General features: G+C 45.5%; 1 pseudogene; it reads right to left on the bottom strand.

Moving 5' to 3' along the window:
• LOC135509190 (bile acid receptor-like) overlaps positions 1-19,011 on the bottom strand; it is a 35,521-nt pseudogene extending 16,510 nt beyond the window's left edge.
• Positions 19,012-19,341: the final 330 nt, after the last annotated feature.

The raw sequence follows: 19,341 nt of genomic DNA, 5'->3' as shown, positions 1-19,341 counted from the left end.
GTAAAGGCTAGAGGTCCTTAGCTTAGTGATGAGCTTGGAGGGCACTATGGTGTTTAAAGCTGAGCTGTTATCAGGTATGAAGGTAAGAAGGCAAACCACGTTGAGTAAACAATAGTTTAATATTTCAACAGCGGCAGGCGATAGACAGGTCAAGGAAGGCAGGGGTCAGTAAACCAGAGGTGGGGCAACAGTACCGGACGCCATGCAGACTCAGGTTCAGGGACAGGCAGAGTGGTGAGGCAAGGTGTCAGAGGAAGGCCCTAAAACTTGTCAAAGACTCCAGCCACCCAAGTCAAAGACGGTTGTGTCTCCTATCGCACTGGACACACCTATACATTGAAGGGTTTTTCTTTATTTGGACTATTTTCTACATTGTAGAATAATAGTGAAGACATGTTCTAAAGTGAGTACTGTAACAATATTTGTCGTTTTTTTGTTATTTTTTGACGTCATTAAAAATGTTATAAAGGAAATACTGTAACTTCAAAAGTATGCACACTATATCTGTGAAGTGTCCATCCTGAAATATGAAACATGATGAAAGTGTTTTTGTTAAGAGAGGGGTGTGATCTTAGAAAATATAAGAGGAAATTGTTTCTATAACTTTGTACAAGTAAGTAGTCATCGCCCCCTTGAGCCTCCCTCAGAGAATGTGTCAGCCTCACGAACCACCCCTTTAGAAGAACTGTATAAAATGATGGGTTAAGAATGAACACATCAGACCAGAGAGACGTGTAGCTGCAGCTCACGTCCAAAGTGGTTTGAACTCAATCTCAACACAAGGTAGAGACGTTAATGTCACCTTCCGGACAATCACTGGTACGGCTGATTAGCTGTCCAAAGTAAAGTATCTCGAAAAGCTCATTTAAATGGGACTATTCCACTACTCTTCTTGAATTACCGTAGTATGCTACTCTCATCACCCCACTGAGAACCATCGACACACCATCGATCTTCAAAGAATCATCTTTCAGAGAGAGTGGAAGTAGAGTGAGCTCTGTATTTCTGTTCAGGACTACACAACGGGTCGCTGGATGCCAACGAGTCGCCGGTGCTACTACACCTGCATTGCTTGCTGTTTGGGGGTTTAGGCTGGATTTTTGAACAGCACTTTGTGACATCAGCTGATGTAAGAAGGGCTTTATAAATACATTTGATTGATTGATTGATTGATTGATTGATTGATTGATTGATGCTGGGCGATGGCAGAGGAGAGCAAAAGTAGAAAACGGGTGGGGACCACATTTGGGGAATCAGTGCCTTACAAGCGCACCGCAAAAAAGGCCCAACACCCTTTCCAAGAAGTCCTGGCTCTGACAGAAATTCACGAAGAACCAAGATATTTACACAAATACATTCATGATTTCTTACTCCAAACGGGTGGCTGTTCATGTGCAAAGTATATGATTACTGTGAGAGTAATTTCTAAATGTATCAAAGTATTATGTCTCTGTCTCTCTCTGCCCCCCTTCCCTCTCCATCTCTTTTGTAACAAGCCGCCATATTGTGTCAGTCAACTAGGGACCTGTTTTAAATGTATTATTTATTATTTTTTCTGTATTTTCTGTCTTTCTGCATTGTTGGGAAGTTCCCATAAGTAAGCAATTCACTGTTCGTCTACATCTGTTGTTTACAAAGCGTGTGACAATTTTTGTATCATGTTTTCATACCTTTACACCCCTCACAGGTGAGAGCATTATAGTGATACCCGGATGCCTTGTCCCCACACACCACACACAGCTCCTCCCTTTGACACTGCCTGTGTGGGATGTGTGCGGGTCCTATTGCACACCACAGGCACTATGGTGGACGCCTCTTCCATTTCAGCATTATAAGTGCCCTCTAGGGGTCCTTTCCTCAGTTCATACATCCCTGTGGGTGAGTACCACTCATCGGCGTTGTACTGGGGGTAGTAGTTCTGACTGGAGTAGTATGGTGGGAGGGCTCCACTGAGGGTATTGCATGCTGGGATAGCTGGTGAAGGGTAAGACTTCCTGGTCTTGGAGCAGAGGGCTCCCTTGTTCTGATGGAGAAAAGAAAGAGGCATAGATTAAATGAGAGTATCACTGAATAGAAGTGTGCAATAAACTGATGGTTTTAACGATGTAGAGTTTTTATCGGCAATAAAAAGTCAGCATTTTTTCAGCATGGTTCAGAAAAGCCACAATAGCTACACATTTCCCAAGCCAATTAGTCCTGTATTTTCCCAAGCATAGTGAGTCACAACAACAACCTTTAACCTCACGCTCTCACAGAACACTGCAATAAAAGACTGAAAGGACAGCTTGGGCTAACTAACTACCTCCAAAGAGATATAGTACTTTTTAACCTTTATTTACTGTAACTAGGCAAGTCAGCTAAGAATAAATTATTATTTACAATGACAGCCTAGGAACAGTTGGTTAATTAACGGCCTTGTTCAAGCACAGAAAGACAGATTTTATCTTGTCAGCTCAGGGATTCGATCAAGCAACCTTTTGGTTACTGGACCAATGTTCTAACCACTGGGCTACATGCCAGCCCTGTACTTACTGCATATACAGTGGGGAGAACAAGTATTTGATACACTGCCGATTTTTCAGGTTTTCCTACTTACAAAGCGTGTAGAGGTCTGTAATTTTGTATCATAGGTACACTTCAACTGTGAGAGACGGAATCTAAAACAAAAATCTAGAAAATCACATTGTATGATTTTTAAGTAATTCATTTGCATTTTATTGCATGACATAAGTATTTGATCACCTACCAACCAGTAAGAATTCTGGCTTTCACAGACATGTTAGTTTGTCTTTAAGAAGCCCTCCTGTTCTCCACTCATTACCTGTATTAACTGCACCTGTTTGAACTTGATACCTGTATAAAAGACACCTGTCCACACACTCAATCAAACAGACTCCAACCTCTCCACAATGGCCAAGACCAGAGAGGGTGTAAGGACATCAGGGATAAAATTGTAGACCTGCACAAGGCTGGCATGGGCAACAGGACAATAGGTAAGCAGCTTGGTGAGAAGGCAACAACTGTTGGTGCAATTATTAGAAAATGGAAGAAGTTCAAGATGACGGTCAGTCACCCTCGGTCTGGGGCTCCATGCAAGATCTCACCTCGTGGGGCATCAATGATCATGAGGAAGGTGAGGGATCAGCCCAGAACTACATGGCAGGACCTGGTCAATGACCTGAAGAGAGCTGGGACAAAAGTCTCAAAGAAAACCATTTGTAACACACTACGCCGTCATGGATTAAAATCCTGCAGCGCACGTAAGGTTCCCCTGCTCAAGCCAGCGCATGTCCAGGCCCGTCTGAAGTTTGCCAATGACCATCTGGATGATCCAGAGGAGGAATGGAAGAAGGTCATGTGGTCTGATGAGACAACAATAGAGCTTTTTGGTCTAAACTCCACTCGCCATGTTTGGAGGAAGAAGAAGGATGAGTACAACCCCAAGAACACCATCCTAACCATGAAGCATGGAGGTGGAAACATCATTCTTTGGGGATGCTTTTCTGCAAAGGGGACAGGACAACTGCACCGTATTGAAGGGAGGATCTTGGCCAACAACCTCCTTCCCCCACTCAGTAAGAGCATTGAAGTTGGGTCGCATGACAACGACCCGAAACACACAGCCAGGGCAACTAAGGAGTGGCTCCGTAAGAAGCATCTCAAGGTCCTGGAGTGGCCTAGCCAGTCTCCAGACCTGAACCCAATAGAACATTTTTGGAGGAAGTTGAAAGTCCGTATTGCCCAGCGATAGCCCCGAAACCTGTAGGATCTGGAGAAGGTCTGTATGGAGAAGTGGGCCAAAATCCCTGCTGCAGTGTGTGCAAACCTGGTCCAGAACTACAGGAAACGTATGATCTCTGTAATTGCAAACAAAGGTTTCTGTAGCAAAATATTAAGTTCTGCTTTTCTGATGTATCAAATACTTATGTCATGCAATAAATGCAAATGAATTACTTAAAAATCATACAATGTGATTTTCTGGATTTTTGTTTTAGATTCCGTCTCTCACAGTTGAAGTGTACCTATGATAAAAATGACAGACCTCTACATGCTTTGTAAGTAGGAAAACCTGCAAAATCGGCAGTGTATCAAATACTTGTTCTCCCCACTGTATCTATACTTATATTTCTACTTATATTGTACATATTTCTATATTTCAGAAATTCTTTATCATCAGGTTTATTTACTCTGTCATAAAATATACAGTAATAATTCTATTCCTATTTTGTAAGCGTGAACCCTTGGTTAGACGTCAGCTAGCATTTGAACCATTTCGATACCTTAATTTCACTTTTATTCATTAAAATACATTAAGGTAAAAATACATACTGGGCAACAACAAAAAACAGCTGGAATATAGCCGTACAGTTTTATGGTGTTGAGTTAATCCAAACTCATCTGATAACACACATAACCCAAACTGACGCAACACGATCGACAGGCGTGAGACACTGACCTCCTTAAGGTTTGATCTGGACCATGGCCATCTCAGGGTCTCTCAGAGCATCCACAATAAAAACCTCCCCTTTCTCTGTCATTCTCTCTCCGTCTCTCTCTCTGTCTGTCTGTCTCTCTCCCTCCCTCTCTATCTCTCTTTCTTTCTCTGACCAACTGAAAAGTAATCCCCCTCTGCGGCTCTACTCTTACCGTTACTTCTTCTACTTCAGCATAACTCCCTCTATTGTCTTCGGAAAAGGAAATCCTCAATTAAAATGCTGGTTCAATAGTCCTAAAACAGAACAGTTTTGTGCTTGCTTGAGGACTGACTCAGGAATGACAAAGGGGAGCAAAGGTTTTCATGGTTACTTATTAACTTGACATTCACATTTCTGCCCAACAATAACGTAGTTGTTTTGGTGATGTGTAAAGTCACTTTCACATCTGGCCTGTGTGACTGGCTGCAACTGACTGAGAGGTAATGTGTGTCATAGGTAACTCGATTGCCTGATCCCAGATCTGCATGTGCCAACTCCCATATCATTGGCATGCCATATGCATATACTGTAAAAAAAAATATATGGTACACTGCATATTATGTATTGCATGACAAAATAGTCAGAGAAGTTGGATGAAGCACATACAGTACTGATCTGGGACCAGGCTAGTTGTTGGAGGTTGCTTACCAAAGAAGTGTGAGCTCTCAGACAGTGGGAATCCATCGTTGGGAGGGATTTGTAGTAGTCCCACCACATTGACATTGTGGCCCACCCACTCATTCATTCACAAATCTGGTTGGACCTCAGCTCAGAACCTCAGCTTAGAGTAAAGATGGTGTGATTGGCCAAGACACAAGGAGGAATTAAGAAAGTTCTTTCCAGTCCAATCCTGTAAGAAAACTAAGATACACCCAGACATAATGTTAGCGTTAGTTTGGACATTTCGTTAAAGCTACTTGGTGTTAAACACCTCATGGACATCTCTTTAGCCTTCAGAAAGTATTCACAACCCTTGACTTTTTTCACGATTTGTTGTGTTACATACTGAATTTAAAATGGATTAAAATTAGATTTTTTTTCACTCGCCTACATACAATACCCCATAATGTTTTTATGTTAATTACATCAAATGAAAACCTGAAATGTCTTCAGTCAATAAGTATTCAACCCCTTGGTTATGGCAAGCCTAAATAAGTTTAAGAGTAAAAATGTAAGTAACTTACTAAGTTGCTTGGACTCTCTCTGTGTATAATAATAGTGTTTAACATGATTTTTGAATGACCACTTCATCTCTGTACCCCACACATACAATTATCTGTAAGGTCCTTCAGTCGAGTAGTGATTTTCAAACACAGATTCAACCACAAAGACCAGGGATGTTTTCCAATGCAGAAGGGCACCCATTCAAATCGAATCGAATCAAATCCAATTTTATTGGTCACATACACATGGTTAGCAGATGTTAATACGAGTGTAGCGAAATGCATGTGCTTCTAGTTCCAACAGTGCAGTAATATCTAACAAGTAATCTAACCATTCCCAACAACTACCTAATACACACAAATCTAACAAGTAATCTAACAATTCCCCAACAACTACCTAATACACACAAATCTAAAGGGATGACTGAGAATATGTACATGTTAATGAATATGGATGAGCGATGGCCGAGCGGCATAGGCAAGGTGCAGTCGATGGTATAAAATACAGTATATACATGTGATATGAGTAATGTACGATATGTAAACATTATTAAAGTAGCATTATTTAAAGTGGCATTGTTTAAAGTGACTAGTGATGTTATGTACTTGAGTGAAGACCCAAAAGCGGTTTTAACAGAAAACAGAGTTCTTTAATGAAAAACAGGAATGGCATAAATCCTCTTCCAACGTTGACAATGGAACAAAAAGAACGTAGTATAGTGCAGGATGCACCTGCCAGGCAGACTCCGACAGGATAGGACAAGGTGGAAGCAAACGAGACGACAGCTTGCCTCTGGCATCAAAAACACAAACAAGAATCAGACACTGAAAGTAGCAGGAACAGAGAGAGAAATAGAGACCTAATCAGAGGGGAAGAGAGAACAGGTGAGAAAGAGTGAATGAGCTAGTTAGGGGAGATGTAGAACAGCTGAAGAATGAGAGACAGAGAAGGTAACCTAAAAAGACCAGCAGAGAGAGACAGAGTGAAGAGAAAGGACAGGAACAGACATAACAAGACATGACAGTACCCCCCACTCACCGAGCGCCTCCTGGCGCACTCGAGGAGGAAACCTGGCGGCAACGGAGGAAATCATCGATCAGCGAACGGTCCAGCACGTCCCGAGAGGGAACCCAACTCCTCTCCTCAGGACCGTACCCCTCCCAATCCACTAGGTACTGATGACCACGGCCCCGAGGGCGCATGTCCAAAATCTTACGAACCCTGTAGATGGGTGCGCCTCGACAAGGATGGGGGGAGGGACGAGCGGGGCGCGAAGAACGGGCTTAACACAGGAGACATGGAAGACCGGGTGAACGCGACGAAGATAGCGGAGAAGAAGTCGCACTGCGACAGGATTAATGACCTGGGAAATACGGAATGGACCAATGAACCGCGGGGCCAACTTGCGAGAAGCTGTCTTAAGGGGAAGGTTCTGAGTGGAGAGCCATACTCTCTGACCGCAACAATATCTAGGACTCTTGGTCCTACGCTATTAGCGGCCCTCACAGTCTGCGCCCTATTACGGCAAAGTGCCGACCTGACCCCCTTCCAGGTGCGCTCGCAACGCTGGACAAAAGCCTGAGCGGAGGGGACGCAGGACTCGCGAGCTGAGATGAGAACAGCGGAGGCTGGTACCCGAGGCTACTCTGAAAAGGAGATAGACCGGTAGCAGACGAGGGAAGCGAGTTGTGGGCGTACTCTGCCCAGGGGAGCTGTTCTGACCAAGACGCAGGGTTACGAAAAGAAAGACTGCGTAAAATGCGACCAACAGTCTGATTGGCCCGTTCGGCTTGACCGTTAGACTGGGGATGAAAGCCGGACGAGAGACTGACGGAAGCCCCAATCAAACGGCAAAACTCCCTCCAAAATTGAGACGTGAACTGCGGGCCTCTGTCGGAAACGACGTCAGACGGAAGGCCATGAATTCGGAAAACATTCTCGATAATGATCTGAGCCGTCTCCTTAGCAGAAGGGAGCTTAGCGAGAGGAATGAAATGAGCCGCCTTAGAGAATCTATCGACAACCGTAAGAATAACTGTCTTCCCGCTGATGAAGGCAGTCCGGTGATGAAATCTAAAGCGATGTGAGACCACGGTCGAGAGGGAATGGGAAGCGGTCTGAGACGGCCGGCAGGAGGAGAGTTCCCAGATTTAGTCTGCGCGCAGACCGAACAAGCGGCGACAAATCGACGCGTCACGTTCCCGAGTGGGCCACCAGAAACGCTGGCGAATGGAAGCGGCGTACCCCGAACGCCGGGGTGGCCGGCTAACTTGGCAGAGTGGGCCCACTGAAGAACGGCCGGACGAGTAGGAACGGGAACGAACAGAAGGTTCCTAGGACAAGCTCGCGGCGACGGAGTGTGAGCGAGTGCTTGCTTTACCTGCCTCTCAATTCCCCAGACAGTCAACCCGACAACACGCCCTTCAGGGAGAATCCCCTCGGGGTCGGTGGAGACCTCAGAAGAACTGAAGAGACGAGATAAAGCATCAGGCTTGGTGTTTTTTGAGCCCGGACGATAAGAAATAACAAACTCGAAACGAGCGAAAAACAGAGCCCAACGAGCCTGACGCGCATTAAGTCGTTTGGCTGAACGGATGTACTCAAGGTTCCTATGGTCAGTCCAAACGACAAAAGGAACGGTCGCCCCCTCCAACCACTGTCGCCATTCGCCTAGGGCTAAGCGGATGGCGAGCAGTTCGCGATTACCAACATCATAGTTACGTTCTGACGGCGATAAGCGATGAGAGAAAACGCGCAAGGATGGACCTTGCCGTCAGAGAGAGAGCGCTGAGAAAGAATGGCTCCCTCGCCCACCTCTGACGCGTCTACCTCAACAACAAACTGACTAGAGATGTCAGGTGTAACAAGAATAGGTGCGGATGTAAACGATTCTTAAGAAGATCAAAAAGCTCCCTGGGCGGAAACGGACCACTTAAAGCACGTCTTAACAGAAGTAAGGGCTGTGAGGGGAGCTGCCACCTGACCGAAATTACGGATGAAACGACGATAGAAATTAGCGAAGCCCAGAAAGCGCTGCAGCTCGACGCGTGACTTAGGAACGGGCCAATCAATGACAGCCTGGACCTTAGCGGGATCCATCTTAATGCCCTCAGCGGAAATAACGGAACCGAGAAAAGGGACAGAGGCGGCATGAAAAGTGCACTTCTCAGCCTTCACATAAAGACAGTTCTCCAAAAGGCGCTGGAGGACGCGTCGCACGTGCTGAACATGAATCGAGAGAGACGGTGAAAAAATCAGGATATCGTCCATGTAAACGAAAACAAAAATGTTCAGCATGTCTCTCAGGACGTCGTTAACTAGTGCCTGAAAGACAGCTGGAGCGTTAACGAGGCCGAAAGGAAGAACCCGGTATTCAAAGTGCCCTAACGGAGTGTTAAGCGCCGTCTTCCACTCGTCCCCCTCCCTGATGCGCACGAGATGGTAGGCGTTACGAAGGTCCAACTTGGTGAAAAACCTGGCTCCCTGCAGGATCTCGAAGGCTGAAGACATAAGAGGAAGCGGATAACGATTCTTAACTGTTATGTCATTCAGCCCTCGATAATCCACGCATGGGCGCAGGGACCCGTCCTTCTTCTGAACAAAAAAAACCCCGCTCCGGCGGGAGAGGAGGAGGAGACTATGGTACCGGCGTCGAGCGAAACCGACAAATAATCCTCGAGAGCCTTACGTTCGGGAGCCGACAGAGAGTATAATCTACCCCGGGGGAGTAGTTCCCGGAAGGAGATCAATACTACAGTCATACGACCGGTGTGGAGGGAGAAGTGGCCTTGGAACGACTGAACACCGTGCGCAGATCGTGATACTCCTCCGGCACCCCTGTCAAATCGCCAGGCTCCTCCTGTGAAGAAGAGACAGAGGAAACAGGAGGGATAGCAGACATTAAACAGGTCACATGACAAGAAACATTCCAGGATAGGATAGTATTACTAGACCAATTAATAGAAGGGTTATGGCGCACTAGCCAGGGATGACCCAAAACAACAGGTGTAAAAGGTGAACGAAAAATTAAAAAAGAAATGGTTTCGCTATGATTACCAGAGACAGTGAGGGTTAAAGGCAGCGTCTCACGCTGAATCTTGGGGAGAGAACTACCATCTAAAGCGAACAAGGCCGTGGGCTCCCCTAACTGTCTGAGAGGAATGTCATGTTCCCGAGCCCAGGTCTCGTCCATAAAACAGCCCTCCGCCCCAGAGTCTATCAAGGCACTGCAGGAAGCAGATGAACCGGGCCAGCGGAGATGGACCGGAAAGGTAGTGCGTGATCCAGAAGGAGAGGCCTGAGTAGTTGCGCTCACCAGTAGCCCTCCCTTACTGATGAGCTCTGGCTTTTACTGGACATGAGGTGACAAAATGACCAGCGGAGCCGCAGTAGAGACAGAGGCGATTGGTGATTCTCCGTTCCTTCTCCTTGGCCGAGATGCGGATACCCCCAGCTGCATAGGCTCAGCATCCGAGCCGGCGGAGGAGGGTGGCAGTGATGCGGCAGGTGGCAGTGATGTGGAGAGGGGAGCAACGGAGAACGCGAGCTCCTTTCCACGAGCTCGGCGACGAAGATCAAACCGTCGCTCTATGCGAATAGCGAGGGCTATTAAGGAGTCCAGACTGGAAGGAACCTCCCGGGAGAGGATCTCATCCTTAACCTCGACGAGGAGACCCTCCAGAAAACGAGCGAGCAAAGCCGGCTCGTTCCAGTCACTAGAGGCAGCGAGAGTGCTAAACTCAATAGAATAATCCGTTATGGATCGATTCCCCTGACATAGGGAAGACAGGGCCCTGGAAGCCTCCTCCCCAAAAACAGAACGGTCAAAAACCCGTATCATCTCCTCCTTAAAGTCCTGAAACTGGTTAATACACTCAGCCCTCGCCTCCCAGATTGCCGTGCCCCACTCACGCGCCCGTCCGGTAAGGAGAGAAATGACGTAGGCGATGCGGGCTGCGCTCCTGGAGTAAGTGTTGGGCTGGAGAGAGAACACCACATCACACTGAGTGAGGAATGAGCGGCACTCAGTGGGCTCCCAGAGTAACAGGGCGGGTTGTTGATCCTGGGCTCCGGAGACTCGGAAACCCTGGAAGTGGGCGGTGGATCGAGGTGGAGTTGGTGAACCTGTCTTGTGAGGTCGGAGACTTGGACGGCCAGGGTCTCAACGGCATGTCGAGCAGCAGACAATTCCTCCTCGTGTCTGCCTAGCATCGCTCCCTGGATCTCGACGGCGGAGTGAAAAGGGTCCGGAGCCGCTGGGTCCATTCTTGGTCTGATTCTTCTGTTATGTACTTGAGTGAAGACCCAAAAGCGGTTTTAACAGAAAACAGAGTTCTTTAATGAAAAACAGGAATGGCATAAATCCTCTTCCAACGTTGACAATGGAACAAAAAGAACGTAGTATAGTGCAGGATGCACCTGCCAGGCAGACTCCGACAGGATAGGACAAGGTGGAAGCAAACGAGACGACAGCTTGCCTCTGGCATCAAAAACACAAACAAGAATCAGACACTGAAAGTAGCAGGAACAGAGAGAGAAATAGAGACCTAATCAGAGGGGGAAGAGAGAACAGGTGAGAAAGAGTGAATGAGCTAGTTAGGGGAGATGTAGAACAGCTGAAGAATGAGAGACAGAGAAGGTAACCTAAAAAGACCAGCAGAGAGAGACAGAGTGAAGAGAAAGGACAGGAACAGACATAACAAGACATGACAAGTGAACCATTTATTAAAGTGTCCAGTGATTGCGTCTCAATACAGTATATACATGTGATATGAGTAATGTAAGATATGTAGACATTATTAAAGAGGCATTATTTAGAGTGGGATTGTTTAAAGTGACTAGTGAACCATTTATTAAAGTGTCCAGTGATTGCGTCTCAATACAGTATATACATGTGATATGAGTAATGTAAGATATGTAGACATTATTAAAGAGGCATTATTTAGAGTGGCATTGTTTAAAGTGACTAGTGATCCATTTATTAAAGTGTCCAGTGATTGCGTCTCAATACAGTATATACATGTGATATGAGTAATGTAAGATATGTAGACATTATTAAAGAGGCATTATTTAAAGTGGGATTGTTTAAAGTGACTAGTGATCCATTTATTAAAGTGGCCAGTGATTGCGTCTCAATGTCGACAGCAGCCTCTCTGAATTAGTGATTGCTGTTTAGCAGTCTGATGGCCTTGAGATAGAAGCTGTTTCTCATTCTTTCGGTCCCAGCTTTGATGCACATTGGTAGATGGGTAAAAAAAAGCAGAGATTGAATATCCCTTTGAGCATGGGGAAATTATTAATTCCACTTTGGAGGGTGTATCAGTACACCCAGTCACTACAAAGATAAAGACGTACTTCCTAACTCAGTTGCCGGAGAGGAAGGAAACCGCTCAGGGATTTCACCACGAGGCCAATGATGACTTTAAAACAGTCACAGAGTTTATTGGCTGTGATAGGAGAAAACTGAGGATGGAACACAACATTATAGTTACTCCACAATACTAACCTGACAGAGTGAAAAGAAGGAAAAGAAGGAAAACATGTATCCTGTTTGCAAATAAGGCACTAAAGTCATAATTTACTTTTTGTCCTGAATACAAAGTGTTATGTTTGGGGGAAATCCAATACAAGATATTACTGAGTACCACTCTCCATATTTTCAAGCATAGTGGTGGCTGCATCATGCTATGGGTATATTCTTGTCATCAGCACAGACTACGGAGTTGTTTTCTGATAAAAATAAACAGAATAGAGCTAAGCACAGGCGAAATCCTAGAGGGAAACCTGGTTCAGTCTGCTTTCCACCAGACACTGGGAGATGAATTCATCTTTCAGCAGGACAATAATCTAAAACACAAGGCCAAATCTACATTGGTGTTACTTACCAAGAAGACAGTGCATGTGGCTGAGTAACAGTTTTGACTTACATTTACTTGAAAATCTATTGCAAGACCTACAAATGGTTGTCTAGCAATGATATACAAACCAATTTGACAGAGCTTGAAGAAATTTGAAAATAATAATGGGCTAATGTTGCACACACAATCCAGGTGTGGAAAGCTCTTAGAGACTTACCCAGAAAGACTAACAATCGAAATCACTGCCAAAGGTGCTTCTACAAAGTACTGACTCAAGGGTGTGAATACTTTTGTAAATAAGATATTTCTGTATTTCATTTGCAAACATTTCTAAAAACATTTGTCATTATGGGGAATTTGTCACGCCCTGACCTTAGAGAGCCTTTTGATGTCTCTATTTGGTTTGGTCAGGGTGTGATTTGGGGTGGGCATTCTGTTTTGTTATCTATGATTTATGTATTTCTATGTTTTGGCCAGGTATGGTTCTCAATCAGGGACAGCTGTCTATCATTGTTTCTGATTTGGAACCATACTTAGGTAGCCCGTTTTCCCTCCTTTCTTTGTGGGAAGTTGACTTTGTTTAAGGGCACAGCCTTTAGCTTCACGGTTTGTTTGTAGTGTTTATTGTTTTTGTCGGCGTCAGCGTCATCTTAAATAAAGAATATGTACGCTTCCCACTCTGCACCTTGGTCCTCCTCCTTCAACAGCCGTGACAGTATTGTGTGTTGATGGGTGAGTTTATTATTATTTTTAATACATTTTGAATTCAGGTTGTAACAACAAAATGTTGAATAAGTCAAGGGGTATAAATACTTTCTGAAGGCACTGTATACATTGGCAATGCATTATTCTACATTATGGTAATTATGATATTTGCAGATTTATCCAAATTTATCAATGGCCATACCTCTACAATTCTTATGAAGTAATGTAAATGGCTTAATTCATCCTATTAAAAGAAAGAAACTCCTCACCTACTGCAAAAAAATTGAATGCATCCCTCCTCTGTGTTTACAGTATATGGGACCTCCCTCGCAACTCTCCCCAGTGCTACAATAGCCGTTGACTAGGTAAGACAGTATTACCCTCTGACTGCCCCCTATCAATGTACAGTAATTAAGTCTCAGGTACTAAGTCTTTATACCAACACACCTGACAGGTCCTCTTTCCATACAGGCCAAGGTGAGGTGACATCCTGGGTGTGCCCCGTAGGAGGTGAAGGAGAGGGGTAAGATGCTGGTGCTTATTGAAATTCTGGAAGGGACCATACAACACTAATGGGCTGGGCAATCTTGGTTTATTAACAGTGAAGTAGCCTACTGTGGTAGAGTACACTTGCCATCCACTTAAAGTGTTTACTATACAGTAGTCTTGCGTTGTCAGACTTCCAAGTCTCTTGGCTACTGGAACGAACGAAAGCCACAAATTGAGGTTCACAGTATTATAGTATTCTAATTCCTCAAAACACCTCATTGGATAATCCAATACTTATTGAATTACTGTGATTGATAATGAATTGATGAAAATAATGGTGCATAATAGTAGAGAAAGCCAACATTTACTTTCTATAACAGGCTGTGTATAATACAATAGCATACATTGTCAAATAATTTAATATCAGTTTGTGTTTCGCTGGTTACATTTGGTAAGATTGGCTGCATAAAGCCACTAAAAATGTAATTTCCTCAGGACCTTGTCTCGTGTCATGTCTTGTTTCCCTTTTGGTGTAACCATAACCACACTGAACACAACTCAATTATTATATTTAGGTTACATTCTGTATTGGGAAAGGGGGATACCTAGTCAATTGCACAACTGAATGCCTTCAACCGAAATGTGTCTTCCGCATTTAACCCAACCCCTCTGAATGAGGTCTGTTCCTGTGCAGAACACAGGTGCTATTCTATTCCTCTATCACAGTAAAATAAACACAGTCCTTTCCCCAAACTTGTCCATGGACTCCCTGAATCTATCACTGACTAGCAGCACCCATGGTGGCGTTAACTGACATCAGGCTTCAGTGAACAGAGAGGAGGTAAATCACCATGTGCACCATGGGTTGGAACCGGTTCAGGGAACAGAACAGAAAAACAGAAAATAAATACATTTTATGAGGAACAGAATCAGAACTGGTAACAAAAGTGACCTATACTTTCCACAAAAAAATTCAACAAAGCGCCTATGCAAAGCCCTCACTCTATCACTCAGAAACTAATTCCAGTGTCTGCCTGCCAGCTGAAACTATTTGCCAGTGTGTGTGCATGTGTAGGCTACCTGCACATCCCCTTCCGAAGCATAGTCTAGTAAATAAAGTCAAATGTTATTTGTCACACGCTTCGTAAACAACAGGTGTAGACTAACAGTTAAATGTTACTTAAGGGCCCTTCCCAACAATGCAGAGAAGAAAAGATAAATAATTTTACGAGCAATACATACACAATGAGAGGTACTTGAAGTAGATACACTATATATACCAAAGTATGTGGATACCTCTTCAAATTAGTGGATTTGGCTATTTCAGCCACACCCGTTGCTGACAGGTGTATAAAATCGAGCACAGAGCCATGTAATCTCCAGTGGTGTAAAGTACTTAAGTAAAAATATCTGAAAGTACTACTGAAGTAGATTGGGGTATATGTACTTTACTTTACTATTGATATTTTTAACAACTTTTACTTTCAATTCACAATGTTAAAAAAAAACAATGTACTTTTTACTCCATACATTTTCCCTGACACCCAAAAGTAGTCGTTACATTTTGAATGCTTAGCAGGACAGGAAAATGGTCCAATTCACACACTTATCAAGAGAATATCACTGGTCATCCCTACTGCCTCTGATCTTGGAGCGTGCCCCTGACTATCCGTAAATAAATAAATCAAGAAAAATATGCTGTCTGGTTTGCTTAATATAAGGACTTAAAAATTATTTATAATTTTACATTTGATACTTATATTTTAGCAACTACATTTACCTTTGATACTTAAGTATATTTAAATCCAAATACTTTTAGACTTTTACTCAAGTAGGATTTTACTGGGTGACTTTTACTTTTACTTGAGTAATTTTCTATTAAGGTATCTTTACTTTTACTCAAGTGGTGTAAAGCTTGCCGCCATTGGACTCTGGAGCAGTGTAAACGCGTTCTCCAGAGTAATGAATCATGCACCACCATCTGGCAGTCTGACGGCCGAATCTGGGCTTGGCGGATGCCAGGAGGACGCTACCTGCCCCAATGCATAGTGCCAGCTGTAAAGTTTGGTGTAGGAGGAATGATGGTCTGGGGCTGTTTTTCATGGTTCGGACTAGGCCACTTAGTTCTAGGGAAGGGAAATCTTAATGCTACAGCATACAATGACATTGTAGATGATTCTGTGCCTCCAACTTTGTGGCAACAGTTTGGGGAAGACCTTCTTCGGGAGCGTCGGCACCCCCATCGCCTCTCTCCGTCCTCCGTTGACCGCTCTGAGTCAGAGTCTGAACCCATGGAGGTAGGAGCCATACGCTTCACCGCGGCTGAGCGACGCCGTCAGAGACATTTAGGGCTCTGTCCCTATTGTGGCCAGGAGGGGAACCAGCTCCAATGGTGTCCGGTACGTCTCAACCCGGAATACATGAGAGCAGAGGGACGGCCCTGTGATCATCCATTTCCTGGGTGAGGCGTGAGCATGGATTTCACTAGCTGGCTGTCCCTCATATATTGTTTCTACAGGTCTAGTGGATTCCGGTGATGCGGGGAATTTTATTGACCAGGCCCTTGCCTCCTCCCTGCACATCACCTCATACCCGCTCTCCTCTCTGTTTCCGGACCAAGCATTGCATCTATTGGGATCCGGTACTAATACTCACAGCCACAGCTTCTCACCATGGGACCCAAGCACCACCTCCGCACCCTTGCACAAAGTCATCTTTGGTCTCCCGTAGCTCCAACTCCATAATCCCATCATCTCCTGGTGGATTACCGCCTGGAGACCAGGATGTCAGAGGACCTGCTTTCCCGCACCCTGTGTTTCCATGTCAGTAGAGGGCCCTGTGAGTGGCTGCCAGCCATCAACTGGTCCTCCCGTATCGTTGGCCTCATGTTCTGGGACGTAGATATGGACATCCGCCAGGCTCTGGGGAGAGAACCCGCTCCTGCCACCTGCCCTCCGGCACGCATCTACGTTCCCACGGGGGTCAGAGATTGGTTGCTGACCGGGGCACACACATCCCTCACCACTGGACACCCAGTTATCACCCGCAACATTCAATCCCTTTCTGAGAAATACTGGTGGCCCACTTTGGCGCAGGATTTTGCACACTATGTCAACTCATGTTGAGTATGTACTCAATCTAAATCTCCCAGGCACTCTCCATCAGGGAAACTCCTTCCCCTTCTTGTGCCTCAGCGTCCCTGGTCTCATCTGTCCATTGATTTCATCACTGATCTCCCCTCCTCTGATGGTTTCACCACCATTTTGGTGGTTGTGGACAGATTCTCAAGCTCATACCGTTTCAGCCCTCTCTTTGGTCTCGCAACTGCTCTCCAGGTTGCAGATGCATCGTTCCAGCAGGTCTTCCAGGCACTATGGCCATCAGGAGGATATTGTCTCCGATCGTGGTCCCCAATTCACATCACGTGTATAGACGTTTTTAAAGAAGAAGCTGGGGGTCACGGTCAGCCTCACTTCCGCGTACCAGCCTCAATCTAACGGTCAGGTGGAGAGGATGAACAAGGCGCTAGGGAGGGTCCTGAGGAGTCACTGCCAGGACCGGCAGGGTGAGTGGGCCCGATTCCTTCCTTGGGCTGAATACGCCCAGAATTTACTTCGTTACTCCTCGACCAGGCTGTCTCCCTTCCAGTGCGTCCTGGGGTACCCGCCGGCCCTGGCTCTGTGGACCCCGAGCCAGGCAGACGCTCTTGCGGCGGACGAGTGGTTCCGGCATGCAGAGGCGGTTTGGAAAGCTGTCCACGTCCGGCTCCAATGCACCGTCCGCCAGAAGAAGAAGCAGGCGGACCGCCTCCGCAGTGAGGCTCCCATAGTGAGGCTCCCGTGTTCCATCCTGGTGATCTCGTCTGGCTCTCCATAAGGAACCTCCCGCTCTGCCTGCCCTGCTGGAAACTGAGACTCCGGTTTGTGGGGCCATTCAAAGTCCTCTGGAGGGTCAATGAGGTAACATACTGATTACAGCTCCCCACTAACTACCGGACCCTCTTTTCATGTTTCCCTCCTCAGGCTGGTGGTTCCTGGTCCCCTGGCTAATGCCGTCCCCATGACACCCCTCCGCCTCCCCTGGACGTCGTGGGGTCAGATCCAGTACCTGGTGGACCGGGAGGGGTATAGTCCAGAGGAGCAGTGCTGGGTTCTGGTGGATGCCATTTTTGATGACAACATAATCAGAGAATTCCACCTTCGCCATCTGGACCAACCTGCTCCATGCCGTCGGGACCGTCCTCCTGGCCATCGTCATCCTGTGGCTGGAGCGGCGTGTCGGCGGGGGTACTGTCACATCTGTTCCCCCTCTTCTGTGTCAACGTCGCTGGTCTACTAACCACTGGTCCTGGCAACCCATCATTACGCACAACTGGCAACCTTCATTACACACTCCTGCGCCTCATCATCAGACACACTTGGACTTCATCACTTCCCTGATTACTCCCACTTTATCTGGCACTTCATTGTATTCACCACTCAGGCAGTATTGGTTATGTTATCTTGTCTGCCATTTTGTATTGGTCTACGTTAGTTAATATTAAACTCACTAACTGCACTCGCTTCCTGACTCCTTAAGTTGACGTTACACTTATTGAAATAATGCATGTCATAACAAGATGCCAAGCTCGCTCTCTCCCCACAGGCAAACTTTCAGTGGCATCTTGCGCCCTACATTTATCTGTCCAATGCTTGTAAACAACTATAGCTTGCCTGCTCCATATCAAGCTGCTCTATCCGCACAGATTGGTGAAGTAATTTTATGTTGAGCTAAATTTATAAAATGTAAATTTCAGCGGTTTAAAAAGAAACAATATAAATTGCTACATTTTGGGGGGTTCAAAACTGTTTTTTTCTGGTCAGAACAGTGGAACGGAACAAAGAAATGTATGGTTCTGTTTAGAATGACACGATTGGAAAATAATTTCAGTTCCAACCACTGATGTGAACCATTGGATTTATAAATCTTACCTGACATAGCTTTAATGAATTACTCAGGGCTAATTTCCCCAGAGATTAAACCGCAGCCCACATGAAGATCCCAACGAGAGCGTCAAGGCCAGTTTGTCAGCCTACACAACGAGTCAACCTATCCCTCTCACCAATTATGACAAGTATTTTTTTTTTACAGCTCGCTACACGTGATACATGTTTGAGTTATCATTCGTCCTTACCTTATTTCTCAGTGTGGATTTCCCCTGTGTAAATCCAGTCTAGTCCCAGCCTTCACCCTCTCTCTGATCTCCACATAAAGTACAGAACCATCAATATTTGCTAATGAGCATCTGAATGTCTGGGGTTGTAGGAAGAGTATGTGTGACTGGCTGGGCTCATGGTGAAAGGGGACAGTGGTTATTAATTAAGCTGTCCATTCCTCTCCATGAACGCACTACCCCTCTTCCCCCTCACTACCCCTCTTACCCCCTCCTCCCCCGCCTCCTCCTATCCCCAAAAGCCCTCCTCATCCAACCAAGCGATGTGGTGGCCATGTCTGCTGCCTAACATAGAGACCAGACCAGCAAACTCCCTCTGACACGTCACAGACACATACACAATTAGTCACAGGAAGTAAGTCTTGGATGAGGCACAAGTTAATAAGTTGTAAGGCAAGGCATTCATTGGATACAGTAGTTCATGTTCACCATAAATCAT

This window comes from Oncorhynchus masou, chromosome 22 (genome assembly GCF_036934945.1).
Source record: "Oncorhynchus masou masou isolate Uvic2021 chromosome 22, UVic_Omas_1.1, whole genome shotgun sequence".
In the NCBI taxonomy this organism is placed as follows: Eukaryota; Metazoa; Chordata; class Actinopteri; order Salmoniformes; family Salmonidae; genus Oncorhynchus; species Oncorhynchus masou.
Note: the sequence above shows the minus strand (reverse complement) of the source record. Positions and strands in the feature narration are given on the sequence as shown.